The sequence below is a fragment of the Tupaia chinensis genome, unplaced genomic scaffold (genome assembly GCF_000334495.1).
Source record: "Tupaia chinensis unplaced genomic scaffold, TupChi_1.0 Scaffold145685_1, whole genome shotgun sequence".
In the NCBI taxonomy this organism is placed as follows: domain Eukaryota; kingdom Metazoa; phylum Chordata; class Mammalia; order Scandentia; family Tupaiidae; genus Tupaia; species Tupaia belangeri.
In genome coordinates, this window is record NW_006205542.1 from 4,886,264 (window position 1) to 4,901,952 (window position 15,689).

General features: G+C 37.4%; 1 protein-coding gene and 1 long non-coding RNA gene across 2 annotated transcripts in view; both read right to left on the reverse strand.

The window, feature by feature from the left end:
* The window catches only part of CDC50A (cell division cycle 50 P4-ATPase accessory subunit A), a 48,235-nt gene that overhangs the window by 29,046 nt on the left and 3,500 nt on the right, over window positions 1–15,689 (reverse strand).
* LOC114006110 (uncharacterized) overlaps window positions 1–15,689 on the reverse strand; it is a 19,524-nt gene that overhangs the window by 2,812 nt on the left and 1,023 nt on the right. The window lies entirely within an intron of this gene.

Sequence of the window (15,689 nt, forward strand, 5' to 3'; positions counted from 1 at the left end):
TTTTGGACAAACAAGCCACCCAAACAAAAAAAAACCAAAAAAAAAAAAAAAAAAAAAAGCCAAGTAACCGTCAGTGTTAAAAATGTCTTATGGGGGGGGACAGCAGATGGCTTAATGGTTACATCACTGGACTCCCATGTAGTTGACTGTGACTTGAGTCCTGGACATGGCAGCTTAAAACTCACACTGGGTGCATGTGTGTGCCAAAGATCCCGGGAGAAGAATGGAGAAAGAGGGATTCAAGTGTGGCCATCCTCCCTGGGGAATAATTTCTCACTCTCTCTCTCTCTCTTTCTCTCTGCTTCTCTAGTGAGCGCATGCATCCTACAGCAAAAATCTCTCTTAATAAAAATGTCCTACAGGAGATAAAGAACTGGAGAAATTTTTGAGGAGAGTAATATAATCAGATATTTGCACATAAACAGATTAAAAGAGCGTCTAGGAAACGGAACTTTAAATTTCTTCTTGAATGACCCATCAGGATATAGTCATTCATCTAACATTTATGGAGTATCTGTATGTCCCAGGTGATAAGAACTCACCTAATATCTGACCTCTTGGAACTCAATGTCTAACGCAGAAAACAGCCATTAAAATGTATTGGATAGTTTGATAAAAGTAGCTCAGGAGGTATGGAAGCAGAACCTCATCCAGTAGTCAGCAAATTTCTCCAAAGAAGCTGCTACAGGGACAAGGTGAATTTTTTTTTTTTTTTAAAGGAGATAATCCCTGACTGAGCTTAGCACATAAATAGACCCCAAAGGTAACTAAATGTAGGACTTCCAATAAAGGTCTGAATTAGAGATAAAGATCTGAGAATCAGTCAGTGGTTCTCCAGTTACCTAGTTTTAATTCAGTGTATATTTACAAAACAACTGGCAATCAATAATAAGAACAAACTAGGTCTCAGACAAAGAACAGTGTAATGGACTATTAATAGTTTGCAGACTAGAAGCTAAAGGAATAACTCTTGTAACTTTGAGCCACCATAACCTAGAGCATTGTAGAGCTTTATAGCCCAGGTAATAAAATGTTTATGGAGCCATGGAAAGAACCTTTCTAGTTCTACTCTAGAATTTCTAGTATTGGCAGCACTGAATGTTTCAGGAGTTAGAACCCTTCCTGTAAACACTGATATTCAACAAGAGGTATAGAATACCAGCAGCAACAAAGAAGCTCATTCTGGTGACAACAGGCACTGCAAACATCAGCTGCAAAGATCATGATATTAATCCTGCTCTAGGTGATTAGAGCAGTAACGTTAGGTTCATGAGACATACTAGTGCCACTGGTGTGATGCCACAACAGCAAATTTCTCTGCTTTGTCACAGAGAGATCTCTGGCAAAAAAAAAAAAAAAGGTTGTAAGGGCTAAGCAGTTACCCATGTTCTTGCCTCAGAAGAAGAAATTTAACACTGCTTTCTACCCAGGATTCAAAAGTGAGGGATATCACTAAGATTTCCACAAAGGTTACACATTTGTATACTGAATAATATGTATAATCCAGGCTCTAGTAAAGAGAAGGTAGATATACTTGTTGAAAGGGAAAGAAGTACTGAAAGGGACACAATAAACCAGAAAGGTATCCCAAAGTAATGAATAATGTTTTAAGGCGTGTGTAAAGTGCTTCCTTTTTCATTCTATAGACACTACATTAATGTAAAACAAAAAACTACCACCACAAATAAGGGTAAATAGGACAGCACTGGATTAACTTAATTGCTCTAAAAAGCAAAGTAGCTATGGCTTAGTCAGTAGATGCAGGGAGTAAAGAAATAGCCGTATTTTATTTAGAATCTAATAGTTAACAATTGAAGTTATTTTGGGAACCAGCAGTTAGCGTAATGGCTATGTCGCTGGACTCCCACGTAGTCGACTGCGGTTCGCGTCCCGGACCCGGTGGCTTAGAACTCACGCCGGGCGCATGTGCGTGCGTGCCCAAGATCCTGAGAGGAGAAGGAGGAGAAGGGATTGCAGCGTGACCATCCCACCTGGGGGGTGATTTCTCGCTTTCTGTCTCTATGTCTCTCTCTGTCTGTCTGGCGAGCGCACGCGCCCTATAGCGAAAATCTCTCCAAAAAAAAATTGAAGTTATTTTTAAAAACTTATAGTCACTCTAGATCATTTTACTTTTGAAGATTTATTCAAAAAGAATCATCAAAAGCTTAGCTTTAAATGTATAGCTACAAAACAGTTTAATCCTTTATATCCTAAAAAAAAATTATGGGTCATATGAAACCTATATATTTGGTTTCTATAAATTAGAGCATCTAAGTGGGAACCCCAAGACAAGTTTTCATTCCTAATCCAATCAGTAAGTTGCAATGTCATGCTTGGAAATGATAAATGAACTGAGAAATAATGTAAATTGTTTAAAGAAGAGACAACAATGGCAAAATCAGCTATTATTTCCCACATGCCTACTCCATGCCATGTTTTCAGTCATTTACAAATGAGGAAAGTGATATTCAGAGGCCAAAAGACTGTCCAAGACTAAAAAGCTGAGATGTGACTACAATTGGTTTTCTACAACTGCTCTAACAAATGACCACAAACTGAATGTCTTAGAGTAAGAGAAATTTATTCTCTCTCAGTTCTGCAGTCTAGAAGTCCAAATTCTAAGTGTCAGCTGGGTCAAAAGCCCTCCGAAACTTTATAAATATTCCTTGCCTCTTTCCACTCTGGGGCAATTTTTGGAGTTCTTTGTAACCACATCACTCCCTCTGCCTCTGTTGTTACACGGCATTCTGTGTCTCTAACTTCACATCATCTTCCTTCTGTATATATCTGTTTCTTCTTCTATGCATACCTATTTTATTGAATAAAAGCCCACCCTAATGACCTCATCTTAACTAGATTATATCTGCAAGGAGCCTGTTTACTGGAGATTTCAACATACCTTTTGGGAAAACACTCAACCCACAACAGTGATAGAGTAAGATCTAGTTAGTTCCAAAGTTGTTGTTTTCATTAGACTGCACTACTGCATCAAATAATCTTAACATGTGCCTACAATAATTTACTATGGAAGTAAATTTAAAAGATATTACATTTTAAAATAAACACCAATCATTAATATGCTACTATTTCAAATAGTACTATAAAATTTTTACATATTTAATATAAAATATAGATGAAAGCAACTATGTTATAACAGGTAGGCATCATCCTAGGACCACCTTAACTATTAGAATGTGAAGCAGAATTTTACAACACAAATTTCCATACACAAAGTTTTTGTTTTTGAAGATTTTTTGCCATAGGGCCCATGCACTTGTCAGAAAGACAGAGACAGAGAGAGGGTAAGTGAGAAATCAACTCCCTACCCCTGCGCCAAGTGAGGATGGTCACACCATAATCTCTCTTTCTCCATTCTTTTCTGGACATTTTGGGCACACATGCACACACATCTGGCATGAGTTTCGAGTCTCTGGGGCCAGGATTCGAACCGCAATTGGCTATGGGGAAGTCCAGCACCTAAACCACTATGCCACCTGCTGGTCCCCACAAAGTTTCTACCACCAGGTTTTAGTTTATTCTTCAGAAGTTTTACTAAGATATACCGAATTGTAAAAACTGTTCAGGACAAAACTGATGAAAAGGGCTTTGCTAATCATATTCTAACCTATACAAAAAGGTATATCAAAGAAATAGATAATATGAATAAAGTAAGCAGGGTTTTGCATTTGAGGAAATATACAGTCTTTTGCATACAAAACAATGTTTTGAATAAACATATGATATCCAAATAGTAGTGGCCTTTGCCTTTGCCTGTAATGTCACTGCACAATAATCTCACACTGTCATCCATTTTATCACCTTCTCTAAACAACCACTGGTTTTTCCTGTACCTTCCAGTCCCATTTTTAAGTTCTGGATCTTCTTTCTCACTTAAACTCCTACCATTTCTATTTCAAGTACATGGTGATCTTTTAAAATTAAGCCACACATATATGGTATGTTAACATAAACACTTACTCCACAGTAAAGGTTCATTGGCTCCTTTAACCTCACACCCAACTGTGGTAATCTTTTGGTGGCCACCTGTAAATGGTTCCAACTTTATCTCAAGAATCCAAGATCAAAATCTAGCCATCATCTTTGACACTAATCCTCAAATTCTGCCAACTCTTCCTTATCAACATACTTAATGTCCTTAAATTTCGGGACCAGCAGGCAGCATGTTATTATACTGCTGAACTCCCACATGGCCAACCACAATTTGAGTTCCAGACCCAGTGGCTTAAAACTCACGTCAGGCACATGTGCATGCGTGCCCAAAATCCTAAGAGGAGAATGGAGGAAAAGGGATCACAGTGTGGCCATTGCCCCACCCCCACCCCAGGGGAGTTCTCACCTCCTGTCTCTCTCTCTCTCCCATGAATGCACACATCCTATAGCAAAAATCTCTCTAAAGAAAAAGAACATTTTACCCCTATTGCTTCCATTATAGTTGAATTTTTTTTTTTCATTTTGCTATAGGGCACTTGCACTCACCAAAGAAAGAGAAAGATAGAAAGCACCCCCAGGGCAGATAGGCATACCTTAATCCCTTCTTCTCCAAAACTTTCTCAGGATTTTAAGCATGCATACACTGGCACGCGGTGTGTTTTAAAGTCACCAGGTCCAAGACTCTAACTGCTTATCTAGCCATGTGGGATCCAACCACCTTATCCACTGCACCACTGGCTGGTCCCACAGTTGAAAATTTGAGACCTCATGTCAGTTTTTAAATAGGGAGAAGAAAAATCGTGCCTGGTCTTTTTTTTTTTTTTTAATAATTATTTATTTTATTTATTCATTCATTTATTTTTTAATTTGACCAGAGAGAGACAGAGGGTGAGAGTGAGAGAGTAAGTGAGAAAGCAAGGCACCAGATTCAGGACTTGAACCCTGGTCAGCCATGTGGGAGTGTCCAGTGCCTTAACCACCACGCCACCTGCTGGTCCCCACGTGCCTGGTCTTTTTAAAAAATCAAGTAGAAATAAATAATTCCTTAACATTTTTAAAACTAAATGTAATTGTATGTAATGTGAGACCTGAGAGTTACATACTTACTCAGTATGTTGATGAACAAAACTATTAGATGCTATAATATTGCACATAACCATTCTTACATTTTTAATTAATTTCATAAAATAAACTGTAAATCAATGTAACTGGTGGATGGCTCCAATTTTTCAAAACCAATTAAGTGTGCAACAGTATTTTCTCTAAATATTAGACCTCTAAAAATGTGTTTGTATGGTGGGGGTATTTCATGCCATTTTAAAAATCTTGCATTCCCTCTCTTTGCTGCAGCCAGTCAACCTCTTTCTTGAATTTCCAGCACTCCCTAGATTACTATTCAATAGGCGAATTTATTTTGTCTTTAGATATGAATAGATAACACAGTTACACAGCTTGATCTTACAATAGTACTTAACATTTTCCTCAGCTGAGTTCAGTAATTCCCTCAGGCCCACAATACAACTCAGATGAGCAAAATCTCTCAATAGGGAACCAGCAGTTAGCGTAATGACTATGTCGCTGGACTCCCACGTAGTCGACCGTGGTTCGCGTCCTGGACCCGGTAGCTTAAAACTCACGCTGGGCGTGTGTGCGTGCGTGCCCAAGATCCCAAGAGGAGAATGGAGGAGAAGGGATTGCGGCGTGACCATGGGGGGGGGATTTCTCGCTTTCTGTCTCTATGTCTCTGTCTCTCTGGCGAGCGCACACGCCCTATAGCGAAAACCTCTCCAAAAAAAAAAAAAAAAAAACCTCTCAATAAATGGTTTTAAGATGTTCTGATTGCATCTATTGAATTTCTTTCATTCATTCATTCAAACCTGAGTCCCTAGTGGATGTCAGACACTGTGCTACAGGATGAGAGTACAAAATGAAAAAAAACAAAACAAAACAAACAAACAAACAAAAACATTGTTCACGCCACAAAAGAACAAATAGATTGCTGAGATAGAAAATCTTATTAATCAATAATTGCAGAATATGATAATGTTATGAGACACAATTAGGTAGTACTTACAGAACCTAAGAAAAGCATATATATCCGGTGGAGAAAGAATCAGGGAAGACTTCTTAATGTAGACAGAAACAAAATTTGAAAAACACAGTAGAAAATAAAGGACACTACAGGTAGATCTAGCAACATGCAAATTCCAGAAACTATACGTGTACTTCAAAATGTTCATGGAAAAATGGAAGGAAAGTACACATTTATTTTGGCGCAAAAATTTTTCAAGTCCATATATAGTTTTTTCAAAACATGCATTTTCCATAAACTTTTTGAGGACCCCTTCTACAGTGGTTTGCAATGGCTAAGTAAGGCATGAGGCCAGAGAAGAAGAAAGTAGCCAACATGAAAAAAGTTACATGCTATTTTAAGGAGTTTGAACAGTATCCTGAATGATAAAGCCAACCAGCCATAAGGAGAAACAAAGCAAAATATGAAATAATTCAAACTAGCCTTTTAAAGAGATCATTCCAGCAGCTATAAGTAGAAAGAATAGAAAATGTCAAATGAGAGGCCGAGAAAGTACACAAAATGCTACTGCAATAAACTGAGGGAGAAATACTGAGAACATAAACTAGGAAAGTACTAGCAAAAATGAAAGAAATTCCACAAAATACAAAGTGGAATCTTTATGTAATAGAATTTGTGTAATGAAGGGGTAAGAATACATTTAGGTTGATTTCCAGGGTTTCTGGCATGAACAAATACGTGGATAGTGATGCCATTCACTGTCAAGTTCACCACTGATTTTCAGGTCACTAAATTAGAGGTCAGCTCTCAGTTCTGATTGTGTGAACTATCAGCAACAGCATTTAGTATGGCTATTCGCACACTCTTCTTTGAAATTAGTTTCCAAGACCCCACTTCCAGTTTTTCTCCTACCTCAATGGCTACTTCTTTTCTGTCTCCTTTGCTAGATCATTTTTCCCCAACCTCCAAAGAGCAGAGTGACTCAGGAATGTCTTTGGACCATCTCATTTTCCTTTGGTCTACAAGTCTCTCTGTCTTGATTTCATCTCATCTTGTGCTTTTGTGCATCATCTATGCTGTTGAACCCTTGCCAGCACATGAAAAGAAGGCTGAGGCAAATTAAGTGAAACACAGATTTTATCTTGGGCCAGGTCAAGATGATCATATGGACATCACAATATCCAGTTGCCCCAGATCGTGTATGCTAGTGAGTTACAGAGTTCAGAGTAATTTTAAAAGCAGGGAGGCAGACGTAGTATGGATTCTTGTACAGCAGTGATTGGCTAAATTCTAAGGTAAGGGCAGAAGGATGACCTCATGATCGCCCGGAGTCACTGTGCTTAAATTGTAAGAAAAGCATGGAGACAATGAGTTTTGAAAATAAGGAAGAATGTATTTGGACAGCGAGAATGTACATAAAACAAAAAGTCTAATGAGCTTAGGTAGCATCTAGTGCTATCTGGGGTACACATTCCTAAAAAAGTCACATGATGTGCTCTAAGTTTTATTTCCTAATAGCACTGACTTAAGGCAAAGTTCTTTTGCTTTCCTAAATTTTAACACTCTAACCTAAGCTTCTACTCTTCTCCAACACTTCTTACTCTACTTCAGCCATACTGGGCTCTTTGCTCTTTCTCAAATGCACTACTAAGCACACTCCTCCAGGACATCTGCTCTTATTGCTTCTGCCTGGAACATTCTTCCCCTAGATATCAAATGCTCTTCCCTAGCCTCCCCTAGCTACCCTATTTAAAACTGCAAACCATACCTTGACCTTTGCTAATCCTCTTCCTTTATTTTTTTAACAGCACTTTTCACTGACATACTTCAGCAGTAAATGAAGGAGTTAATGGGATATGGGAGTAGACATCATTAGCAATGTGGACCCTTCTTTTCAAAGAGATTGTGGGAAAAGAGAATACAGACCAGAACCTAAAGGCAACAAAACAAGAGGTCAGAGTGCTAGAATTTAAATCTCAGCTGCCATCACTTTAAGCAAAAGACTTAATCTCAAATTTAATGCCTTCATTAAAAAATAATAATAAAATCAGTTCTTGGAGAGAACAATATTACCCTCATAAGTATACAGTGACAAATGATTTAACTAAGTAAAATTATTAACAGAGTAAACAAAAAAATGATAGTCATAGGGGCCAGAAGGCGTGGTAGTTAAGGGCACTGGACTCCCACATGGCCAACCATGGTTTCAGTCCCAGACCTGCCAGCTTGTTTTCTCTCTTTCTCGCTCTCGCTCTTGCGCTCTCTCTCTCTCTCTCTCTCTGTCCCTCTCTGGTCAAATTAAAATAAATAAAGACAAATAAAATAATTTTTAAAATTTTAGTCATTATTAATCATTTTATTATTAAATAGAATCAAGATGTTTTTGCTTTTCAAGAAGAGAAACTCGGGAACCAGCAGTTAGTGTAATGGCTGTGTCGCTGGACTCCCACGTGGTCAACCGCGGTTCGCTCCCGGACCTGGTGGCTTAAAACTCACGCCAGGTGCATGTGCGTGCATGCCCAAGATCCCGAGAGGAGAATGGAGGAGAAGGGATTGCAGCGTGACCATCCCCTCTGGGGGGGTGATTTCTCGCTTTCTGTCTCTATGTCTCTCTCTGTCTGGCGAGCGCACGCACCCTATAGTGAAAACCTCTCAAAAAAAAAAGAAGAGAAACTCCACATTTATATGTGGAATGGAGATGGAAAAAAGAGGTTGAAGAAAATAAGAGGAAGATGATATTCAATATTCCTTCTATAATGTTTTAAAAAGAATATACTTATCAGCAAAACTACACACCTAATTTGTTTTTACACAGAAAACACATGTTCTTTACCATGAAATCAAGTTCAACTCAACACTATGACCAATACAAAAAATACAGTATTAACTCAGCATCTAAACTATTAAATTCTCACATCTAGATGACCTAGCTCTCACTCAACCAACCAATAAGTCATTTTACTACCAGATAAATCTTCCTATAATCCTGAGCTGCAGAGACTATTAAAAACCCACCGTACCCCTTTGTTCCACAGTACAACATTCTCATTTAGTAGCTAAGAACCTTGTTACCAGAATACCACATTTTCCAGTCTCCCTTGCAGCTAGTGTGGCCTTATTACAAAGTGTAGGTGGTATGTGGCAGCTTCACAGAATATTCCTTAAGGTCTTTAACCCTTTGTTCTTCATTCTTCTTCTACACTGCTGCCTGGAAAAGTCAATTAGAACTCTGGCCTCTATCCTGGACTGAGCTCATGAGAGCTAATCCTTAAGAACGGCAGGACAGTAAACTAGACAATGAAAACTCAAGGAAACAGAACCTCCAGACGAGCTTTGTACTGTGTTCCAAAAGTATTTTACATAAGAATGAAATCTTATTACTCATTGCTAAACTGGAATCTAATCAATACACACTATATCAATCATGTTACTTTCCTGTATTTAATACATTCATATCAAATACCCGAGAATATCCACAACTCAATACCAGCTAATTTGCACATACTCTTATTTTCTCTATATACCTTTTGAGTTCCTGTCACTAAATACTGCTCATATTAGTCTTCTTTTCTTGGGATGCATCCAAACCTCTCCTTTAGCAGTGCCACTTATCCTTCAAGTTCTAGTTGAAATGTCACTTCTTACGCAAAGCTTTCCATGATTATTTGAGACCCATGTGATCTCCTCTTCCTTAGAACTACTAAATCATATACTGCTGTGGTACCCATCTAGCAGTGCATAGTTTTCCTGTTATCTGTGTGTCTAATCTTCTCCAAGAGATTCCACACTCCTTAAGAAAAGCCTTCTGTTTAAAAAAGAAAAAAAGGAAGACTTATTCTCCAATTTTTTATATCACACGCCCACTATGCCCAGAGGTCACTTTGTATACAAAAAATGTTCAATGTTGATTAAAATCCTTGATAAGTGTAATTCAACTTACAAGTGCTTAATTTTCAAATAACCACTATATCCTTTATTAACTAAAAATCAAAGGTAGCCTGATCTAATATCCAGACTATAATAAAATACACTGCGTGTAACAACCCATCAGATTTCAAAACTTCAAGTATAATTCTAAAGTAAATAGTTCATTTCTTAGGTAAAAAAAAAGAAAGCCCACTCTGTAAAGTGAAAGAGAAGTTATAATTCCCTTATTTTAAAAAATTAATGCTTATTAGGTGTCAAAAGCATGCATGGCAAAGTGCAGAATACAATAATAGTCTGGAGACTTCCCCATTACTGTAAATCTAAAAGACAAAGAACCAGTAGGCAAAACAGAACAGATATGTATAAGCAGATTAGTTTAAGAGTTATCATGTTGCTCAGCTTTGTTTTGCTACCACAGTAATTGCTCCCCTAAATCAAACTGGCATTTCTTCTTAATAATTCTAAAAATACATCCTACTCCTAGAAACAGACTGAATTTAAAGTGGTGAGAAAGGAGGAATTTGAAGGGCATGTATTGTATAGAGGAGGACTGGAAAAATTCCATTTTGAATGTAAATTTGTCTAAATGGAAATCAATACAAAATTTAAACAGGTCACTCAACAAAATGCTGAGTAATAAGGTAAATCACTTTAAGTATTAACCAAATTAAGTTAAAAATGGCATTTTAAGTACCCCCTTGAACTGATTATTCCACACTGAGGAATTTATCTGAAGCCCCTTCTAGACATTCTAAGGAAGACAAAAAGTAACCAAAGCAAAATTACAAAAGCATCTTTCTTTAGGCTGCTTGGATTTTATGACTATGACAGAGAAGGAAGAATGACATAATCTGAGCCAAGATTAATGGGAAATCTAGCTATAAAGCATTTTATTTTTATCAAATCTGTACAAAAACGGTAGAACGCAAATACTACTAAGGATCATCGTATCTACCTTGAATGTTATTGAGGATTAGAATACATAAATAGCTGTGTTGTAGTAAATACATTTGCCAGTATGTTTCTCCAAAACCCTAAGTCTGAGTAGGCAATTCTTTTATGCAAAGTGCTAAAAAGTAAATGTTTTGGGTTTTGCAAACTAAGATGCAGGGTAAAGTATACTATGTAAATTCTCTATTTATTTTTTTATTTTTTTAAAGATTTTTGCCATAGGGTGTGTGCACTTGCCCCGGGAAGAGAGAGAGAGAGGAAAACAGAGAGAGAAAGTGAGAAATCACTCCTGGGAGGATGGCCACACCACAATCCCTTCTCCTCTTGGGATTTTAGGCATAATCTTCAAGCTGCTGGGTCCAGTACTAGAACCATGGAGTCAGCCATGTAGGCTCCAGTGCCTCAACCACCACACCACCTGCTTGCCCATGTAGGTTCTTATGTAAGAAGAAGAAAACAAATTTGCACCAATCTTCATTGATGAAATTCAAAATAATAACTCTGTACAACTTTTTGGTAACATAAATCAATTAATGATTTAAAATGGAGTCCTTCTGAGGAAGATAATATTTCACATAATTGGGATTCCAAATTAAGCATTCCTTATCATCAAATTGCAAATGTTTATCTATAAAACTATTCAATCACTTTGTTATCTTTTGCTTTAACTATTAGGTCTTCAGGAAAGTCATGAGGTATTTTTCTATGTTTTCTATCCAAAAATGTGTTATGACTTTCCCTAGGACCCAATAATACTTTAGAAACAAACTGAAACACTAACACCTAAATAATAACTTCAAAGAGTTGACTTCCAAGTAACTGCAATTATTTCAATCTTAAAATCTTCAAACTTGTTAACACAAAGTGCCTTATCTTTAACAATTGCCTCTTTTCATTCTATTGCCAGAGAGTGCATATACTAGCTAGAGAGAAACAAAGAGACACAAGGAGAGAGAAAGAAAGAGAAAGCACCCTAATGGGGAACATTCACGTCCTAATCCCTTCTCCATTTCTCAATACTGTCAGGATTTGGGGCATGTACACAAAAACACCCAGCATGTTTTTCAAGCCAAAAGGGCTGGGATTCAAATTGTAGGTGGCTATGTGGAATCCAGTCTCTCAATTACTAACGTATAAAGGCTGGCCCCTTTACCAAACATTTCCACAAAACAGTTCCTGACCCTTAACTAAAGACAGACAGAGAGAGACAGAGAGACAGAAAGCGAGAAATCACCCCCCAGGGGGAATGGCCACGCCACAATCCCTTCTCCTCCGTTCTCCTCTCAGGATCTTGGGCACGCACCCACATGTGCCTGGCATGAGTTTTAAGCCACTGGGTCTGGGATGCGAACCACGGTCGACTACATGGGAGTCCAGAGACATAGCCATTATGCTAACTGCTGGCCCCTAGAGCAGATTTTTAAAAATGAAAGATTACTAGACCAACCATTGGCCCAGTAATTAAGGGAGCCAGGACTCGCATGACCAACAGTATAGTTCAAATCCTGGCCCCAGCAACTTGAAAAACATAGCAGGCACAAGTGTAAGCATGTCCCAAATCCCAAAAGGATGGGAAATGGAGAAAAAGGGGCTGTGGCATGACCACACCCCAGTGGAGGATGCTTTCTGCCTCTCCTTTTCTCTCTGCCTCTCTCCAGTGAATCCATACATGCTCCGACAAATTTTAAAACTATGTAACTTTACACTGATAAGTGCTTTTGCAAATATTACAAACAGCTTCACTATCATTCTCAAGTTAACTCTAAATCTCAGCCTCACTAACAAGGACCCTAGACTAGTATATCATTACCTTTGTGGTAGAAAAATATGCCTGATTCCTACAATTGCCAAATTAAAGGAAATACTTTCTTCCTCTTAGTAATAAATGAAGACATAGAATCCTAGGGTTAAATGAAAGATATTAAATATTTAAAATATTTTTTCATGAACATAAAATTAACAATTATAGTTTTCTAATAGACTTATTTTATTTGGATTATGGAAAATCTAAAAACCAACTAAATAAGATACACAAACCTAATAAGGGGAGGAACTATGCTGCCAAATATAAAAATTAAAATGTGAAATATCTTTTTTAAAAATATCTTTTTGGGGGGGGTTTCCGGGGCACTTTTTAATGTTTTAAGTTGCCATTTTCCTTTTTTTTTAAATTAATTGATTAGTTTATTTATTTATAATTTGACAAGAGAGGCAGAGTGAGAGAGAGAGAGAGAGAGAGCGCGCGGGAAAGTGTGAAAGCAAGCCACAAGGTCCAGGACTCAAACTGCACTCAGCTATGTGGAAGTCCAGCACCCTTAACCACTATGCCACCTGCTGGCCCTTAGGCACTTTTCAAGAGCAATAATTTTCTCGTAATAGCTCTGGGAAAAATCAGAAAGTGCCCCTGGTTTGGTACCTTAAAAGTTTGGATTTCTGATCTTCTAAGATATAAAAAAAAATTTTGACTTGACAACTCTCCTTAGCCCTAGTAATTTGAACAAATACAGCAATGAAAATTTTCAAAACTTCAAAAATGAATAAACTAAAAAGGGTATAGTAAATTATAGTACAGATGTGAATGTAGGCAAAAATTTTTCATTACCCACCTACTTTTAGTAACATTCAAGATATTTTCATCTAAACTAGTGGTTAAAGGTAGAAAACAGGGAGGATAAAAGCATGAGTATATGAGAAAGCTCTCTAGTAATTCCAGAGCCAATTCAGAACTACTTCTCTACATATTTTTAACACTCGTGTTTTAAAAATATGTATTTAAATTCTATTTGTACAACTATATGTCAGTCTTAGTACAAAATTCTTAACTATTCCTATTTTCATTTCCTCTAGTTTCAAAGGTGATATCACTTGAACATGCAACATTTTCCTTAGCTATCTTTAAGTTGACAGTTGTAAAATTTTAGAGTTGCATCACATCTTATTGATCATCTAATTGAAATCTTTTTGTTCTTCAAGTAAAGAAACTGGTCTTTAGGTTGGCCCATAGCCTGGTTGTTAAGGGAGCGGGATCCCATGTGGCTACCTGCACTGTTGGAGTCCCAGTCCCAGTCGTTTGAACACATGTTGTGCATGTGCATACTCAAAATCCCAGCAGGATGAAGAAACAGAAGAGAAAGGACTGTGGTATGAGTATGCCCTATGGTGGTGGTGGTGGGGCATCTTCCTTCCCCTCTCCCCCCCACCTGTCTTCCTGGCAAGTACACGCACCTCCTGGCCAAAAAAAAGTAAACTGGTCTCAAAAAATATGCGTAAAATCACAAACTACGGAGTGACAGGCTGGGACTTCAACTCTAATGCCCTCACTTAATGTTACTGCCCTTTTAACTGGAACAAACTGAAGTAGACTCTTCAGGCAACTTGAAATCAGAATTACCTAAGAGAACTATTGAAGAAATTCCCAGTTCATCTACCACCTAGTGTGAAAAACCTTACTTTATTTCATAACCCAAAAGTTTTAAAGAAAGTTAAACATTTATTTTTATACTATGGTAAATATGAATGTAAGTGCTGATAAGTTAGTAAATATTCATACAGAACCCAAATTATTGCTATTTTCATCTTAATATCTTAAGTGTAAAGAAAATTATTCAAATTTCTTTTTTTAAGATTTATTATTATTTTAATTTCCTATAGGGCACGTGTGCTCACCAGAGAGAGAAAAAGTGAGAAAGCAAGCCACCAAATCTGCAACTCGGCAGTTGGCCATGTAGGAGTCCAGCACCATGCCGCCTGCTGGTCCCAATTCAAATTTCTAATGTTACATTATTTTCTTCTACTTGACCACATTAAGCTTATAGCTAAGAATCAGGGCATTTGGGTTTCCATCTCAATTGTACAATATTCTTAATTTACTGGCAAGTCTCAACCTATTTCTCAGCTCCTGGTTAAGGTTCACAACTTACTTAGTGCTACACATCTTATCTATACTGCTTCTAATCTCACATCTTAGAAGATACGAACTAGGGACCAGCAGTTGGTGTAGTATGTCGCTGGACTCGAACTGTAGTTAACCACAGTTCGAGTCCCGGACCCGGTGGCTTAAATTCATGCTGGGTTCGTTTGCGCCCAAGATTCTGAGAAAAGAATGGAGGAGAAGGAATTAAGGCGTGCCATTCCCCCTGGGGGGTGATTTCTTGCTTTCTGTCTCTCTGTCTCTCTCTGTCTTTCTGGCAAGTACACCCGCCCTATAGAAAAAACCTCTTCCAAAAAAAGAATATATGAACTATTCTACCTACTTTACAGATTAGTAAACTGACTCTCAGAGAGATTAAATAAATTTCCGAAGAAACAGCTAGTTAGTAGCTGAGCTGGAACTTTAACCTAACTCTGCCTAACCCTACCTACTGCCCATGGTCTTTGCATTATACCATTTTGCTCATACACTGATATACAGGATGACCCTAGGGTGGTTAGGAAGAGGAGAAGCACATTTGCAGGACTATTAGTAAAATAAAAACAATAAAATAAAAAAGCACATGTTAAATAAACTATACTGACACATTCTCTAGTTATTAAATTGAAATTTTTAATAAGATTTTAAAAGTATTTAGCTATACTTCAGATATCATTACTATTATTAACACTTATTAACATTAGTAAGCATTGCACAATTTAAAATTATGTCAATCTTGGTTTTAGAGATAACTTTGTAAATTAAACCAGAAAATAGGTACTTCTCTTATTTTAGTATTTAAAAATGAAGTTACTCTGAAAGTCTCAATAAATCGCACATATGAATATTATTTGCTAAAAAGTAAACACGTATATATGTAACATATATATACATGTGTGTGTGTGTGTGTGTGTGTGT